Source organism: Pteropus alecto, unplaced genomic scaffold (genome assembly GCF_000325575.1).
Source record: "Pteropus alecto unplaced genomic scaffold, ASM32557v1 scaffold35, whole genome shotgun sequence".
Classification (NCBI taxonomy): domain Eukaryota; kingdom Metazoa; phylum Chordata; class Mammalia; order Chiroptera; family Pteropodidae; genus Pteropus; species Pteropus alecto.
In genome coordinates this window covers 934026-951117 of record NW_006437828.1, presented here as the reverse complement: position 1 = coordinate 951117, position 17092 = coordinate 934026, and the positions used below count along the sequence as shown (strand labels likewise).

Below are 17092 nucleotides of genomic sequence, written 5' to 3'. Positions count from 1 at the left end.
AGCTCTAATAAGAATAATAATTCCAACCATCATCTAAGAGGTGGGGAAAGTGCGTTTTTGGTAGATATGGACATGAGATGTGGTTGGGATGGGGATGATTTTCTGGGACTTTTGGAATTTTTCGTGTAAGTGGTTATCTTCTGGGGAGTTGTGGGATCTGTTCTGAAGTCAATGGCATGATTCTTCATCCTTACTCAGGAAGTGAATTTGAGGTTAAATGATGTCTCATTTTTACACTGGTTTCAGTTAGAGTCCCTGCGTTATTAGTACTGACATTTGCTTTTTTGTTTTTTTTAAGGCAAGGCAACCCTTCGTTGACCTCACAGATTACAAGGACCTTGTCAGCTTACAATCCCTTATTTTTTTATTTTTCACACCCACAGCACTTGGTCTTCCTAGGTGGTCTCCCATCCAAGTACTAACCAGGCCCGACCCTGCTTAGCTTCCAAGATCAGATGGGATCGGGCTTGTTCGGGGTGGCATGGCTGTAAACAATATTTGCTTTTTGAAGTGTCTCATTTTTCAATCGAAAATATGAATCTGCCGAGCTGCAGTATGTCTCTGACTCTTTGAGACAACGGTCTCGAAAGATATTTAGCTAGCGCTTCTCTTTCTTGGCTCAAGATTGAGAATGTTCTCTAAGAGACCTCGCAATCTCTAGATGGCAGCGGTCCTCAAAGTTAGAGCATAAGTAAGATGATCAATAGGAAGATGGGCATGTGAATTTGAAAAAAAAAAAAACAAAAAACCAGAGGCCCCTTCTGAGCATAATCATTTACACAAGTTTGTGAGGCACCGTGTCAGTGTGCAGTGAGACACAGGTGCAGAGTTCGCGGTGATGGAAGCTTCTGATGTGCCTTCCACTTCAAGTGGAATTAAACGCAGCCCTCGGAAACCTCCAGGAGAGGAGCTAGAGTGACATTCTCCACATGTGTATAAAATCTGGAAATTACCTTGATTCCCATGGGCTTTCTTTCTGACCTTAGAAATATAATTACATGTAATACAATTTTATACTGAGCACATCCACTTTTAATGTATTCACGGTCGCCCCTAGATTTTATTGTGTATAACCTAATTAACGGAATATTGAATAGATTTTCAGCAGGTACATTAAGGGCAATTGCTAGTTGAATACTCAAAAGTTTTAGGGAGAAATAGAAAAGGTGATTTCATTACTAAATAAATATGTAATATAAAATATCTTTGTTCTGTTTTTTTTTGTTGTTGTTGTTGTTTTGTTTTTTGTTTGCCATAGAATCATTTAGCTTTGACATCTTGCTATAGGTTTTGTTTGTAGGTAATCAATTTAGATATGACTAATTTTAATAAAAATTTCTCTCTGATAAAAGTATCTTATTTGCCTATCTTAAATTTATAGGCTTAATTTTGTTCAATTAGTAATCATTATTTCCTTTTTCTCACTTTTTCCTTAGCCAAGATTTTTCTTTCAGATTTTCTTTTATAGTTTCTTTAATGTCACTTATTTACTTGAGTGCCTGTTATCTGGTGCTAGGATCTGACCTAATGAAGTTTTTTTTGGAGTGATGGGACTTTCTATCATCACTTTGTTTTTATCATTCCCTCTTTCTCTGTAACCAAGTGCAATTTGACTGTATGTGGGCAACCAAGCTTTTTAGAACTTGACACCTCCTTTCATAAGATTTTGAAAGGCTGTAAGAACTAAGATTGCCTAACATACGAAATGTTTGCCTTGGTCAGAGCTTTCCTTTTTATAAGTTCGACAAGCAAGGACTTTGACTAAGCATTGGCGACCTTTCTTCTTCAAACCTCTGGCAGGAAAATTGCTCCTCGGACAAGTTGGAATGGAACATTTGCTGAATATCCATGAAGTGTGCCCTGCCAGGTTAAGAAACACAGTGCCATTTTCTTTACTCTTTGTAACAAACCCGTAATTTGAAATCATAATATCTTCAGTTCACTCACAGCACAGCTTAAGTGTGGATCAGGTGGGTCACACAGTTTCTGTATATGGTTTTTGAAATTGTCATAGGGAGATGTGAGCTATAGGCAGTATCGACCAGCATTTCTGAGATTCCGATGTTCTTGCTACTGTGCTGTTTCTGAAATTCTGTCTACACGTTGGTGGTACGTTCGATTTGTTCTTTTCTCTTTGTGAAAAGGTGGTGGAGTAATTCCAGTTGAGACGTTTTATCGATAGCTGCTACTTCTTAATATTACCACACTTAATGTTTTCTAGGTGCTGAGCTGTCCTACCCATCAACAAATCAACCTACAAAAATTCATTGAGTGGGAAAGGAATGACTTTAGACAGTCTTATTAGAATAATGAGACACCTTTTTTTTTTCTTTTAGAAAAGAACTATGCGATGAAATGTAATTTACAAAACCACGCCCACAGATGCTTGTTCCCAAAGTATAGTTTTAAAAAATTCCACTGTTTGGAATAATGAGTTTCTTGCTGCTCAGTGTGTGTTTCTCTCACCAGCAGCATGGGCATCCCTGGCAGCTCGTTAGAAACACAGAGTCTCAGGTCCACTCAGACCTTCTAGGTTAGAATCTGTTTTTTTAACAAGATTCATAACTGATTCATAAGTACGTTACAATTTGAGAAGCACTGCTCTAAGGCAATTTTAGGCTCTCAGGCGGATTAAAATATATTAAGAATTGTCTTTGCCCTGCCTGAGCTTGCTTGTGATGGCAATGAGCTGAAAGCACATGAACTGGCAATTAACAAAAGGCCGTAAGAGTTAAGTGCCAAGCCAGTGGTAACCAACAGAAAAGCCTCTAAGTGTTCAGAAGAAAGCATAGTCAGGGCCAATTAGGTCCACCAAGGAAGATTACGGTTTCTGCCTTCTGGTATTTCAAGTTGTTTTAACTTCCAGTCCTTGCCATCCACTCCTGCAGCCCTAGGGGGCAGTGTGGTATAGTAAAACTCAGATTGCTTCCCATCCTCAGCGTTCCGCAGTAGCCCCATGACCTTGAGAAATTAGGTGATAATCCCCTTGAGCCTCAGTTTCCTCATTGAAAGACTAAAACAAAATAATACCTTCCTCATAGGGCGACTATAAGGATTAAAAGCAAAATAAAGAAAATAAATGTCTGTCACATACTAGGCACTCAGTTTCTCCACTGGGTACCTTTCCCTTGTCTAATTCATAGTTGCCTAACTCATAGCTACAATTTAGAAAGCTCTGCTGTTTACTGATGCTCAAAGAGTGTTAACATGTTCTACTGAGGCAAATGCGCTTGAAAGAAGTTGTTCTCCAGTGGCTAGCTTGACAGTCAGCTAGGATTCCTACAGAGTGTTGCTTGTCTGCAGTTTCTCTAACTGGGAGCTCAGGAAGGGCAGGGAGTTCCAACCGGTGTTCATAGTGGCTGTAGGAATTCAAAAGATGGCTTCAGCTTCTTGCTGATTCTTTTACCTTCGGAAGCAGTGATAAGCCCAAGAGCATGGCATGTTGCAGCTGTGGGAACCCCTACGGGCTTAGTTCAAACTTTGGCTACACATCAGATTCTCCTAGGGATTTGTAAAAACGACTGGTTCCCAGGACTCACCTGAGAACAGATAAAAAGCATCTCTGGGGTGGAAAGGTATTTTAAATAAGCACCCTAGGTGATCTTAGTGTGGAGCCAAGGCTGAGAACCACTGTGAACTGTGTATTACAGACTTAGTACCGCTGGAGATCTTTATTACCATCTTAGTGCTTAAGTGCAAATGAGAGACTTGTACTCCAAAGGCTGGGCTCCCCTGGCTGTCAACACACTCATGTGGATCTGCGGGTCCTGAGTAAGTTTTAAATTTAATCTGTTTTACAGTGTGAGACTTAAGAAAAACAAAACAAGACCAAAAAAAAAAAACTGAAATAAAAGCTAAGTTTTATATATCCAGACGTGATATTCTCTCTCTTTTTTTTTTCTTTCCAGTTTTATGTGTGATCTTTAGATCCGGGCTGGTTTCATTCTATATACTCAGTTAACATTTGGAATGCTTGGTAATAAAGAGTTTATTTCCTTAGAAATTAGCTTGCATTTCTAATTGCTCTTCATCTCCTGGTGATAGAGAAATCACTTATTCTCAGTCAGTGTTGGGGGAGAGGTTGATTCATTTCCCTGTTATTTGTATGTTTCCCAAATGTTTGTAAATCTCAATTGGTAATTTTGACCAAAACTCATCAGCAAAAACCCTCAAGATTTATCAAGTGTAACTTGGGCAGGTTAAGACACACTGTGTGGTGTCAGTGTATATCTCTTTCTAAAACCTAAAGTTTGAGAAACAAGAAACATGTTTGAATTCACACACAGCGTCTGGGGCTAACGAGAGCAACTTATCTTCCAGGGCTGATGTGAAGGTTAAACCCATTAGTATTTACGAGTGTTATGAACAGTTCCTGGTGCCAACACACATTCAGTAAGCATTGGCTTATTTTATTAGGAAGCAAGGTCAGAATCTAACAGATGTGCTTGGAAATGGAGCACAGATTACTTGGGTGTGATAGTAAAAGGCTTTCATTTTCTATCTTTCTGAAAAATTGAGGCTTAGAGAATGAAATAATGGCACGTTTCACAATTTGTATCGATGATTGAAAGTGTTTGTGACATCCTGCAAAGTTTCTGATAGTTCCACGTTTGTCCCCCGCTGGAAGAACACGGGGGCATGCGCAGTGCTGTCGGTGCTGGGAATAATCAGGAGGATTTATTTTTATTTTGCTAACTCCTGTGGAACTTTATAAAGACAACAGAGAAATCGGTTGAAATAACAAGTATCCTTAGAGAATGAAAACAAACATTTCCGACATATTGTTGTTTTATATCATTTTCTCCACATCTAACTCATCAATGCATCTTACTAAATCTATCTTCAAAATACATCTCGAATCTGTTCATTTCATTTCTGCTAACACTGATACAATCCTAGTTCTACCTTCCACTTCTGATCTACTATGACTGCAGCCACTGTCTCTCTTCCTGCTATTCACCAAAGAGCAGTCAAAGTAATATTTTTCTTTTTTAAATTTTATTAAATTTTTGGGGGTGACCTTGGTTAATAAAATTACATAGGTTTCAAGTGTACAATTTAATAATATGTCATAGGTATATTGCATTGTGGCTTCTACATTTAAATGCTTTCCACTTCTTTCTACCGACCTTCAAAAAAAGAACAGACTTTCTTCACGTGGCCTTTAAGGCCCTGCATGATCTGGTTCTAGCCTACTTTTCCAATCCCACTTTCAACATTCTCAGTACTGCACTGTTCAGCCCCTCAGTTTTCAGAAGCCAAGAACTCTTTCGCGGCCATTAGTAAGTAAACTTTCCTTGGCCTGGAATCTTCTCTTCTCTTGCCTCCTCATTCTCTCCTGGTCAATTCTAGCTCCATCCATCAATGGACACAGATTGTTTCCACGTCTTGCCTATTGTAAACAATGTTGATATGAACATGGGAGTGTAGATGTCTTTTTGTGTTAAGTGTTTTTATTTCTTTGGGTATATTCAGAAGTAGTATTGTTGGATCATATTGTATTTCTATTTTTAATTTTTCAAGGATCTTTGACCTCAACATAAGTCTTGAGATCCATCTATATTGATGAATTTAGATATAGTCCATCCATTTTTACTGTTGTATAGTATTTCATTGCATGACTATAACACATGATTTCTTTTTCCATTCTATTCTACATGAATAATTAAGTTATTTTTAGTTTTTTGATATTACAAATAATACTCCTATAAACATTTTTAAATATATTTCTTGGTAGACATATATGAATTTCCCTAAGATGTATACTCATATAAAATTTCAGGGGCTTATAAAATAGCATGTGTTTAACTTTAAGATAATATATAATTATTTTCCAAGTTGTACCAATTTAAATTCATTAATGATATCTCAGAATTTCTTTTGCTTTATATCTTAATCAGTACTTTCAGATTTTTGTCAATCTCATGAGAATAAAATTGTATACCATTATGGTTTTATTTTGCTTTCTCTTGATTATTAATGAGTTTGAATATCTTTTCATATGTGTAATGGTCATTTGTATTTCCTCTTCTGTGAAATGTCTGTTGATGTATTTTGGATATTTAAATAAAGAATTATTTGTTTTTTTTCTTATTGTTTTGTAAGAGTTCCTTATGTAGCCTGGATACTAACTTTTTAGCAATTATAAGATGTTTCAAATATCTTCTCCCAGAATGTGGCTTAGCCTTAGAGAGAGACAGAGAGAGACAGAGAGTGTGTGTGTGTGTGTGTGTGTGTGTGTGTGTGTGTTTTCCTGAATGAAAAACCTTACTTGAAGTGTAGTTGAAATCATTTAACTTTCTATTTATTTTTTGAACTTTTTGAATTGTTTAAAAGAAATTCTTTCCTAGTGAAGCCATAAAGTTATTCTCTGACTTTTTTTTTCCCCTAAAAGCTGTATCTTCCTTATTTGAGAACTTGATCTATCTAGAATTGATTTTTGTGAGTGGTAAAGGTGAGTATATGAATCCGCTTTTTCTTATATGAGTAACAATTGTTACAGTTTTACTTTTCAGTCCGTTCTTTGCCCAATTAGTTGTAGTGATAGCTCTATCATATATTGTGTGTGTGTGTGTGTGTGTGTGTGTGTGTGTGTGTGTGTGTGTGTGTGTGTGTATATAGTGCCTATTTCTGGTCTCTCTACTCTGTTTTATTGGTTTATTTATCTATTTCTATGTCAGAACTTTGCCTAAATTATTCCAGCTTTATAAGTCAACATCCAGAAGGACAAATACCTTCAGTGTTATTTTTTTCTTTTTCAAGAGTATTTTAGCTAGTCTTAGACCATTGATCTTCTATATAAATATCAAAAACAGTTTGGCAAGTTCCACAAAATATACTGTTAGAATTTTTATTGCAATTTTATTGAATCGGTGGAACATTTTGGAAAGATTGCTATCTTTACAATATTGTTTATTTCCATCCACAAACGTGGTATATCTCTCTATTTAGGTCCTTAAATTCTTAAAATGTGTTTATAATAAAATCTTGCACAACTTTTGTTAGATTTACCATGAGCCATCTTACATTTTGTTGCTATTCTAAATGACATTGTTTTAAAAGTGGATTTTTTCAAACTTTTACTGATTTGCTGAAATACAGTAGGATTTTATATATTGATTTTATACCCATTAATCTTGCCAAACTCTCATATTTTTAGTATATTCTTTGGAGTTTATCATTTGAGACTGACGGTTTTGTTTTTTTTCCTTCAACATCCTTGATTTTAATTTTCTTTGTTTCTATTTTGCTTGCTAGGAGAATATAGTAAGTATAGTAGTTAAAGGCACAAGTCTTGAGGCAGATTGCCTGGGTTAACCCACCTCTGCTACAAACTTGCTATATCACTTAAGTTTAGTCATCTGCAAAAGGGGATAACAGTATACTTACCTCACAGGATGTTGCATGGAATAAATAAGTTAACTCATGTAAAGTACTTAAAAAAGTACTTGGTACATGGCTATGTCTAATAAACATTAAGTGTTATTGTTAGACCCTCCAATATGATGTTAAAATGCTATGTTTTGTTTTTATTTAATCCAGTTTGAAAATATTTGTCTTTTAACTGTGGAGTTTTTGTCAAAATTTAAAAAAACCTCCATGAGTAAAGAAGTATGTATTTCTTTTAGCAGTTTCACTAAAATTTTAAATTTTCTTTTTAACTTAACGAAGTCTAAAGTTAATATCATTACTTTTCTCCTAAAAAGGATTCATGTTAGTAGCCTGTAACTGTTATGCCATTGCAATATTTTAGTTTTACTTTGCTTTTTAAAAACCTTAAAGATTATACACCAATTATCTGATTATGATATTATATGGTTGATTTTCTTTTACATTTATGTTATGTTTATAACTTTCTAAGCTCACAATTTCTTCTTGCACCTTAGATTTTCCTTCTGAGATAATTTTTTTTCTTACTGTATTTTTAATTTGTTTCCAATTTCCCAGTAAACACTCAATTTTCTCATCTGATATTTTTGAAATACAGTTTTCTCATTTTTGTACCTTATTTTCTTTTTTAAAAAAATATAATTCCACTCTCTTTTGGCTTCTAGTTTAACAAAATTATGTTTTATTCCTTTTGTAATTTCTTCTTATACAATTAATCATTTTTCTTCTGCCTGTTTTCAAGACAGTTTCTTTGGTGTTCTGCAGTTACAACATAATGAGAATTTATTTCTACTTACTTTTGCTTCAGATACGTTGTTTCTGAATCTGAGGACTAGTCTTATCAATTCTGGAAAATTTTCAGTCATTTTGTTTTGAATATTTCTTTTTTTCTATTCTTTTTATTCTTTACATCTGAAACACTATACTTCCTACCTCTTTATTAAATCCTGGGGAATTTCTTAAGATCTATGTTCTAGTTCATTAAATCCTTTTCCTGCTGTGTCCTCTCTAGAGTTTAATCTATAATAGAATTTTTAATTTAATTTTAGATTTTTATTTCTAGAGATCGATATTAGTCTCTTGGCACTTCTGAAGAATTTTGTTTCATTGCCATATTTTTTAATATCTTCTTTTATCTTTTTATGTATTAAACTCATTTTAACACACCCATAACTTAGTGAATCTGATTCTGCAGTTTGTTTTTTCGGTTGACTTTTGCTCGTGTTACCTTGATCTTTGTATCTTTCATAAATTTTGATTGTAAATTCATGTTTCTTCGATTCTTACATCTAGGAATTCTTTGAAGTGTGACTTAAAATACCTTCTGTCATGTAAGATTAAGTTTGCTTCTTCCAGGTCCAAGAAGATACTCCCAACTCACGTCTATTTTCAAATAATTTTTACCTTGGTTCTTGTTCTAAATGCATGTGAGCATAGGCTCTATTCAGAGCTGAGCAAGTATCTTTTCCATCTCACTTTGTCCAAAAGGGCGTTTCTTTAGATCACTTACTGATGAAGGCCCTAGCTTCATTTGGTTGTCTCCCCTATAAATGTTTTGCACTCTGCAAGACCCGGACTTTGCCTTCTGCCCTCCCCAGTCATTGAACTCATTAAAAACTCAGGATCAAAACCGGGAGAGGCTGGCCCATGCCCTTGGAGCAGTGCCTGCTGCAGAGCTTGCTCAGCTCTCTGGAAACACGTTTTCTACTTTTTTTTCCTAGCATCGGAAGATTTCCCTTAGTTAGATTTCTCTTTGATTTCTCTGTTAGCTCAGCCACGTGGTTCAAATGCTGGATAAGGACTTTAAGAAATATTTTTAGAGCGCTGTACTGGAAAGACTTTCTGGACATTTAGTTTGCCATATTTATGGCATGTTCCTGGTCTCTATATTTTAACCACTATACCATTTCACAGAGATATTATTTAAAATAAAATAATAGTAGCTAATATTTATTTTACTTAGGGTCAGCACTTTGCTAAGTGCTTTACGTGTGTTATTTAATTTAATGCTCGTAACAACCCATCCTGGTATGTACAATGTCTAACTTCATTTTGGAGATCAGAAAACTGAGATCTAAAAAGGTTAATAACTTCTCCCAGTTCATACTGCCAGGCTTTTTTGGAGCTAGATCTCAATCTACTTTTTATAATGAAATATTTCAAACATGCAGAAAACTTGAAATAATAATACAATGAACTCATACCTTAATATTATACTGTTGTAAACATTTTGTCATATTTGCTTTCTCTCCGTATGTAGATATGCACTTTTTGCTGTAACATTTGAAAGTAAGTTTTAGATATAGTGATACTTAACCTCTCAATATTGAGGTTTCAAAGTGGTCCCTTTGGTGAATTCTTATTGCTTTTTGGACAATGGGGAAAATTTTTTACTTGACAGGAGAGATTCTTCTTTTTTTTTAAATACAGGGTTTAGCAAAGTGCCTGGTACTTAGCAAGTGAATCGATGATGATTTATTAAAAGAGAACCTAGGTAAATAAGAGAGGCGCTAAATAAGAAACTTGTTTTAATTTAAATAGCAGGAAAAAGAGATACACTGAAGGGGCTAGTTATCTTTCTCTAAGAATTATACTATAGCATTTCACCCTGACAGGGATGCAGGAAACATCCATGTAGATTTACATGTGTAAAACATTATTCCCCTGCTACGTACTATTTTGTCCCCCAGCTAGATGGCGAATCCCTGGGATAGGGACTCTCTCTTCTCTCTGTGTATCTAGCTAATTATGTGGTTCCTTATACAATTGAATGAATGAATGAATGAATGAATGAATTCTAATATACTGGTTATAGTAAATATAATTTCTACTTTATTATGGCCACTATTCCTGCTACTGAAGCCAATTTTACTGATACTATTACTGTTACTAAATTTATTACTGTTTCTGTCAAGATCTCTCTGAGGAAGACAAGGCCAAGGGAAAAACCTTATTCTCATTTATAGCTAAGAAGAATTTGAAGTAAATTACTCTAAAGTTGAATCTGGATATTCTATCTCCAAGTGCGATGTTTTCTCTATGCCATTTCTTTTTTAGAATATTTATTTGTTTACGTATTTATTTATTTTTTAAATTTATTTTTCAATAACGGTTGACATACAATATTACATTAATTTTAGGTGCTATGCCATTCCTTTCTATTCAGTATTTGTTGAGCTGTCACTATGTACCAGGAACTATTTTACAGGTTAAAGTAGCCAAGAGAATAAGAGCAGAAACACCATGTTTGTAGAACCGCTGACTTCAGTGACACCCGACATCTTTAAAAGGGCATGACTGGTGCTAGCTACTTTTAGAAACTCCAGCTCTTATAAACAATTATGCACATATAAATAAAATACTAAAATATAATTTTATATAAATATGTATTTAGATATTTATAAGTATTGCTTATGAAATATAAGTATTACTTATAAAATATATTTTATACGCATATATATGTATAATGTTTATATAGATGTATATAATTTGTGCGTTTCTACATATACTGCAGTGACTGACTCTGTTTGTACCCATGGGTGGGAAAGAAAGGAGTAAGGAAGTGGATAGACTTAGGAGGGCCTGACGTTCCTTAGGCTGCAGATGAGAGATGAAGAGCTGAAGGCTAAGGAGGATTCAGTTGGATTCAGGCTCTGCACACTTTTTACCTCAGCACAGCAGCTGTCAGGGTCCCGCTCATACTGAGGCATGTGGAACATTGACTGGAGATGGCACATGACGTGGCAGGGCAGCTAGTGAGCATTTGGGTTGATTGTCTTTAACTAACTGCTCTTGTTTTATTCCTGAAATCTCTTCCTACTTTTATATTATCTCTCCTTTCTAAGAACCTCCTGCCAAAGCACTGAATGATACTAGATTATTCCACTCCGACCTCTGAATTGACATTCAAGTTTTTAAAGAAAAGCAAACATTGCTAATTTCAGAATGAATGTCTTGCGTGACATATTGACGTTTCGTGGTGGTGATCTGATACGCTGGTTACATATAGTCAGCTGAAAGCAGAGGATTTGTTCTTAGATCTTTATACTCACACTGTACAAGAACTTGTTATTTCTCTGATATTTAGTACTACTTTGCTGTTTACCTCCATTATCAGCGTCCACACATCTATTATACAGTAAGACTAGACATATTTAGTGTCAGATATCAGGTGAAGAAACACAACGTAAATGCTGAATATCAACTGCAAATTGGTGGTTTTGTTTTTATGCAATGTTCAACCTTTGGCAATAACTATCTTTATATAATCTCCAGACTCTCATTATCAGGTGTTTTCCTGGCAAAAAATATTGTGAATAATATTGACGTAATTAAAAAAAACAACTTGGTAGTGTCTGTAACCTTTTCTGTTATAGATCTCAAACTTGTCGGAGGAATATCACATACGATTGTAGCAAGAAATATATTCTTAATGGCATTCTTATTTCGTTTTCAAGCTAAATGGAAGGAATCAAAGGAACCGGCTTGAATTTAAACCTTAAACGTATTAACATAGGAAAAACACAGGACATTCTAGATACTGTGCAAATAAGTCAGCAGTGTGTGTTTCTTCCCTCTTGTAGAAGAGGGAGGAAACACACAAAAAGTGAGGAAAAAAGATTGAAAAATCTTTTATTTAGATTTTAGGAACCTATGGACTCCATGGAAGGTAAGAGTAATTGAATGCTCTTTGGGGGGGTAGAGCAGGTAGCCCTCTGGTGAAAAGTGGCTTCTTGGTACCCCAGGTCACCATTGAAGAGAGCCACACCAGAGCAATGCCCATCTGCCTGCTACATTCTATAGCCATCTGTCCTGTAAAAGGCAGTTAAGATGGAAGGTACATTCGCAGTGAGGCTTCAACTCTCTGAACTCAGAGCAGAGAAGAGAGGATGCTAGGAAGCGAGGGAGAGAAAATATGAACAAGTCACTGTTACTTAGTTTTTGAATGTTTGAAGTATAATGGGGGCTGAGAGAGGCTAGGAATAGGGGGCTTAACAGGGAACTTCACGAGACTCTATTACTCCTTTCTCAAGAACTGGCAGACTATTTTTTATACCCTAGAATTGAAGGCAGAAAGCTCCGTTTTGAATATTTACTCTGCCACTTAATGACTCTGATATTGGATGATTTCATGAACTTTGGTTTTCTTATCTGACTTATGAGGTTTTGGTATCTATTATAGAGCTGTTTGGAGGGTTAATACAATGAGTAAAAGTCGACCCCAGCATCTGACACAGGCCAGGCACATGGTATTGGGAAATATGTGTTAAATTTGCAAATCCTTACTATGTTTTGTCTCTAATATTATAAGTGTCCTCCTGTCAAAATCACACCTGACTGGTATACAGCTAGGAGAATAGGAAAGTTTCTTCTGGAAGCTCATGAATAGCCTCCCATGTCCTTCCCCTCCAGTTTCTGGGTGCTGTCCACTGGACACTGCTGCCCGTGGGGGCCCAGGGTGACCAAAGCAGTGAAGGCTATATCCGGGGTGCTGTCTCTGGGTGCTCACAGTGCTGCATGTCCTGGCCTACTCACTGAGTCACAGCCACACTGGTTCCACATGGAAGGGGTCAAATACCCATTCTCTGACTCTGAATCTCCCTCTAACATGGCATCCAAGAGATGCCACTCACATTGCTAGGATGAGAAGTTCCTGAGCTTCTGTCTATGGCTCCCTCGCCTGAGGGCACTGCAGCAAGGCTCTGGGCTCTAGCAGGAAGCACCTCTCCACCTCCTACATTCAGGTACCTGGGGGGAAGCTCACCCCATGGACCTCTTCCCAAAAGAAATGAGCTCTTGAGAAAAGATAGTCTCTCCAGGGTAGAAACAACCCACGAGCTAAGCTCCCTCTGAGCCCAGGACCTATTACTCTCAATTGTAACTCCTTTTCTTCATTGTTCTCTGCTTGATTCAAAATGAACTTATTTGTTAGTTTATTGCTTTTTTTTTTTTCTATCTCTGTACCTAAATTGTAAGCACTGTGGGGACAAGGACCATGTCTTTTTTATATACTATCTCTCCACTATTATATTCCTAATACCAAGTATAGTCTTTGATATAGAAAATTTTGGATGAACAAAGGAGTGAATCTTTTCTATCATCTGTGACTCATTTGGGTGGCTTACTTCAGAATCATTCCTTCGTTTTTCAATCCAGAGGCGCTTTGCTTCCTGCAGAGCCGGGCAGCCCTGATGAATCATCTGTCACCTGTGCTCCTTCCTATTTTGACCTGTGCATGTCGCATACTCGTGGCAGATGGTGTGTGGGCCCTGAGGCTGAGCGTGCTGAGCCAGCACAGTGCCCGTAAGGCGACACCCCAGCGTGGCCTGAGCTGCTCTTCCCTTCCTGTAAACAGAGTAGCTCGCAGTTGCTTCAGTGGCTTCTCCCTTCTTGGCAAGGGAATACAATCGGCTATTTCCTGGCCACTTCTAGCTCCAATCTCCCCATTTGTATTAAAAGGTTAATTGCTTTACACCTGCAAATCCCCAGTCTGGCTTCTCCAAGAAAGAAAAACAGCGGCCAGGAGAGCCACCTTTCTACTCTCATATCATTCGCTGCACCAAGTGCACGGAATCTCTTTATTTGAGGCCAAATGCGCATTCCCATCAGAGAGAGAGCTGCTGTTGGCATCGCGTAGCGAGCGGCTGGCTGGATAACTGCTTGTTCAGAAACCCTTGAAGATATTGCTCGGTCTCTGTTTACTGTGGACTGGGGGAGAACAGTTTCTTCTTTTCTAGGGACAGCCTTTAATGAGCACCCGGAGGCTTTTTGATGTGGCCCTTCTCTGAGTGTGGGGAAAGGCAGTGCTGGAATCATATATTTTCACTTGTAGACATTTCTTGTGTTGAACCCTGTCAAAAATAACACTGCCTTTGAGACACAGAAAATCCAATTTGATAGCAATGTTTCTGCCTTTTTTTTTTTTTTTTGCTCTCGGCCACATTGTATCAGTTAAAATGTAGTCTTTGGACCCAGCTATTTTTCACTTGGAAAGTAATTTGGGACAGGGCTCTGCACTATTGTTACTGATGACTTGAGAAACTGTATTTATAAGCAGTCTTGTCCTAAAATGACCCCAAATTAATATGCAGCAGTATAAAATATGGGGAGAATAAAGGAAAGTACTTAGTCCACATACTTTCCTTGGGAACTCTGCATGTGCATAAAATTCTTGGGAATTTCAAGAGGACACGCCTTTCCCAACTGCTCACCACCCAGAATGTCCTTCGAGAGAGAAAGTAGGATTTGGGGGCTGACAGAGGTGGTTCAGGGACCTAGAATTTCTATTCCTTAAGTTGGAGACAAGCATTGCATGGGGGATTACCTTCCCAGATAGACAGAAGCTATTAAATACACAGTAGACACTTAAATACATGTTGAATACATTAATGAATAAAACATGAATAAAGGTAAAAAGAATAAGACCTGGATCTTGTCCTCAGTCTTACAGTTTAGTAAGGGATAGAGACAGGTAAGTGAACAAATACAATAAAGCATTAGAAGCGCTGAAATTCAGATACATATAGACATAATGTCAGCTTGGGGGGACGTATTTCTCAACCTCTATTCATGATCACCCCCTGAAAGTGACTTTTTAGATATTTTTTCCCTAATCATTCCTTCCCATATTAAATTTTAACACCATATGTATATTACATATCTGCTTATATACTGACACGTATCTGTGCTTTATGCAAAAAAAAGGAAGATATTTTTGCCCCCACCCCAGACCAATGTCTGCCCATTTGGGTGTCATGTCACCCCAACTGAGAATGTATGGCCTAAAGAAAGGAGAAGTCATTTCTCACTCAGGAAAGTCCAATGGGATCTTATAGAAGAGAAGACATGTGTTGTCTAAAGTATTAAAAGATGAGTGGTTACTTTTCTTAGGTAGGAAATAGAACAGCAGTGTCAGAACAGGGAGCAACATGGGCAAACGTACCGAGACGCGAAGGGGACCATTTAGCAGGGAGCGCAGGTAGCCTGCACAGGCAGAAATATACCTCTTTTAGGCTGAATTCTGTTCAAATGCTCCTTCCCTAATTTGCCTGTCATGTGCACTGAGATACTGGTTATAACAGGCAGGTTCTGCCCCGTTCAGGTAAGTATCTATAATGGTATCTGAAAACATCCTTATTCATGTGACTGTTTTGAGACAATAAAGAATTTGTCAAGAATGTTTGAGCTCAAAATCTGGAATAAAAACTATATTTATTACATAAACATCTGTATAAGGCAGGGGTCGGGGGAGAGATAGCTAGGCAGAGCACAGGATTTTTAGGGCAGCGAGACTACTGATAGATACTATGACGGTGGATGTACGCCGTTAGACACGTGTTCAAACACATAGACTGTTCAACACCAAGAGTGAACCCTATTGTAAACTATGGACTATGGGTGATAATGATGTGTCAATGCAGGTTCATCAGTTGAAACAAATGCACCCCTCTGGTGGGGATGTTGGTCATGGAAGGGATAGGGGCGTATGGATATCTTTGTCTCTTCTGCTCAGTTTTTGCTGTGAATCTCAAAGTGCTCTAAAAAACATAATATAGTTTTGTTTGTTTTTTAATCCTTAAAAGGTGTAACTGGATTAAACTCATAATCTGTATGGCTAAGGGTCTAATTAGGAGAATCATGAGTTTGGAGTCAAATAGTTGAGGTTCAAATTCTGAATCCGTCAATTAATTGAATGACCTTGAGTAAACAGCATCTCTAAATTTCATCATCTGTAAAACAGGCATGGGGGAAATATCTATATTATAGCTGTACTATGAAGACATGCTCATCCTCCCTTTAAAAATGCCACCTGGAAGGCACTCCGTTTACCAAGGCATTAGGAATATATTAGTGAGTACCGAACGAGCGTGTTTGAAGAGCTGTGTGGTGGTTATTCTCCGTAGGTCAGAAAAGAAACTGGGAAATTCTGCCATTGAAATCAACTCTCTGAACTCAGTAGGGAGAATAGGAGTTCTGGAAGTCCATTTAGAAGTCAATGGCAATAATGGGGATTTGATAGCGATAATGGGGCAGGGGTCAGATGGTGGTCAGATGGTCAGACGAGACAACGTGGCATGGTTACTGTAAGGAAGGCAGAGCTAAAATAGAAACAGAGTGGTTTTATCTATAGACATTTTGGCATTGGCTAATTGACCACAGTGTCCTTAGGGCTGTAAGAGATGGAGGCTACTAAAATTCTACTTGATTTAAATAAATGGAAGGGCTCTAGGTCTTGCTAATAGTAGTCTGACTTTAGTCACCACAAAAAAGTGTTGCAGCCTTTCGTCGGCTCCCGGATCGAGCCAGTTCACAGATGTAGAATGCCTTAAATGAAAGGAAGACTGGATCCCTTTGAGGAAGAATATTGCTACAATGTCAAAAATTATACTGTAAATCTTTCCCCTAGCCTTCTTTAAATGGATTGCGGTTACTTACCTGGCATCTGGGCACAAGAGGGGGAGAACTAATGAAACTTTAAATGGATTGCGGTTACTTACCTGGCATCTGGGCACTAGACAAATGAAACTTTGTCTCTGAACTGACACTAATTCTTGGAGACTCAAAATACCTCTATGATCCACCTATAAGATGAAGGGCTTAAGAAGTTCAGATAATTAATGAAAGTTTGGCTTGCGTCCATCCCAAAGTAGTCCACTTGCTCCCGAAATCTATCCCATGATTGCTTCTTCAAGTCTGCAATTCA

At 37.3% G+C, this 17092-nt stretch overlaps 1 pseudogene; it reads right to left on the bottom strand.

Annotated features, from left to right (window-relative positions):
- Positions 1-374: 374 nt before the first annotated feature.
- LOC112482280 lies at positions 375-493 on the bottom strand (annotated as a pseudogene).
- Between the last annotated feature and the right edge of the window lie 16599 nt (positions 494-17092).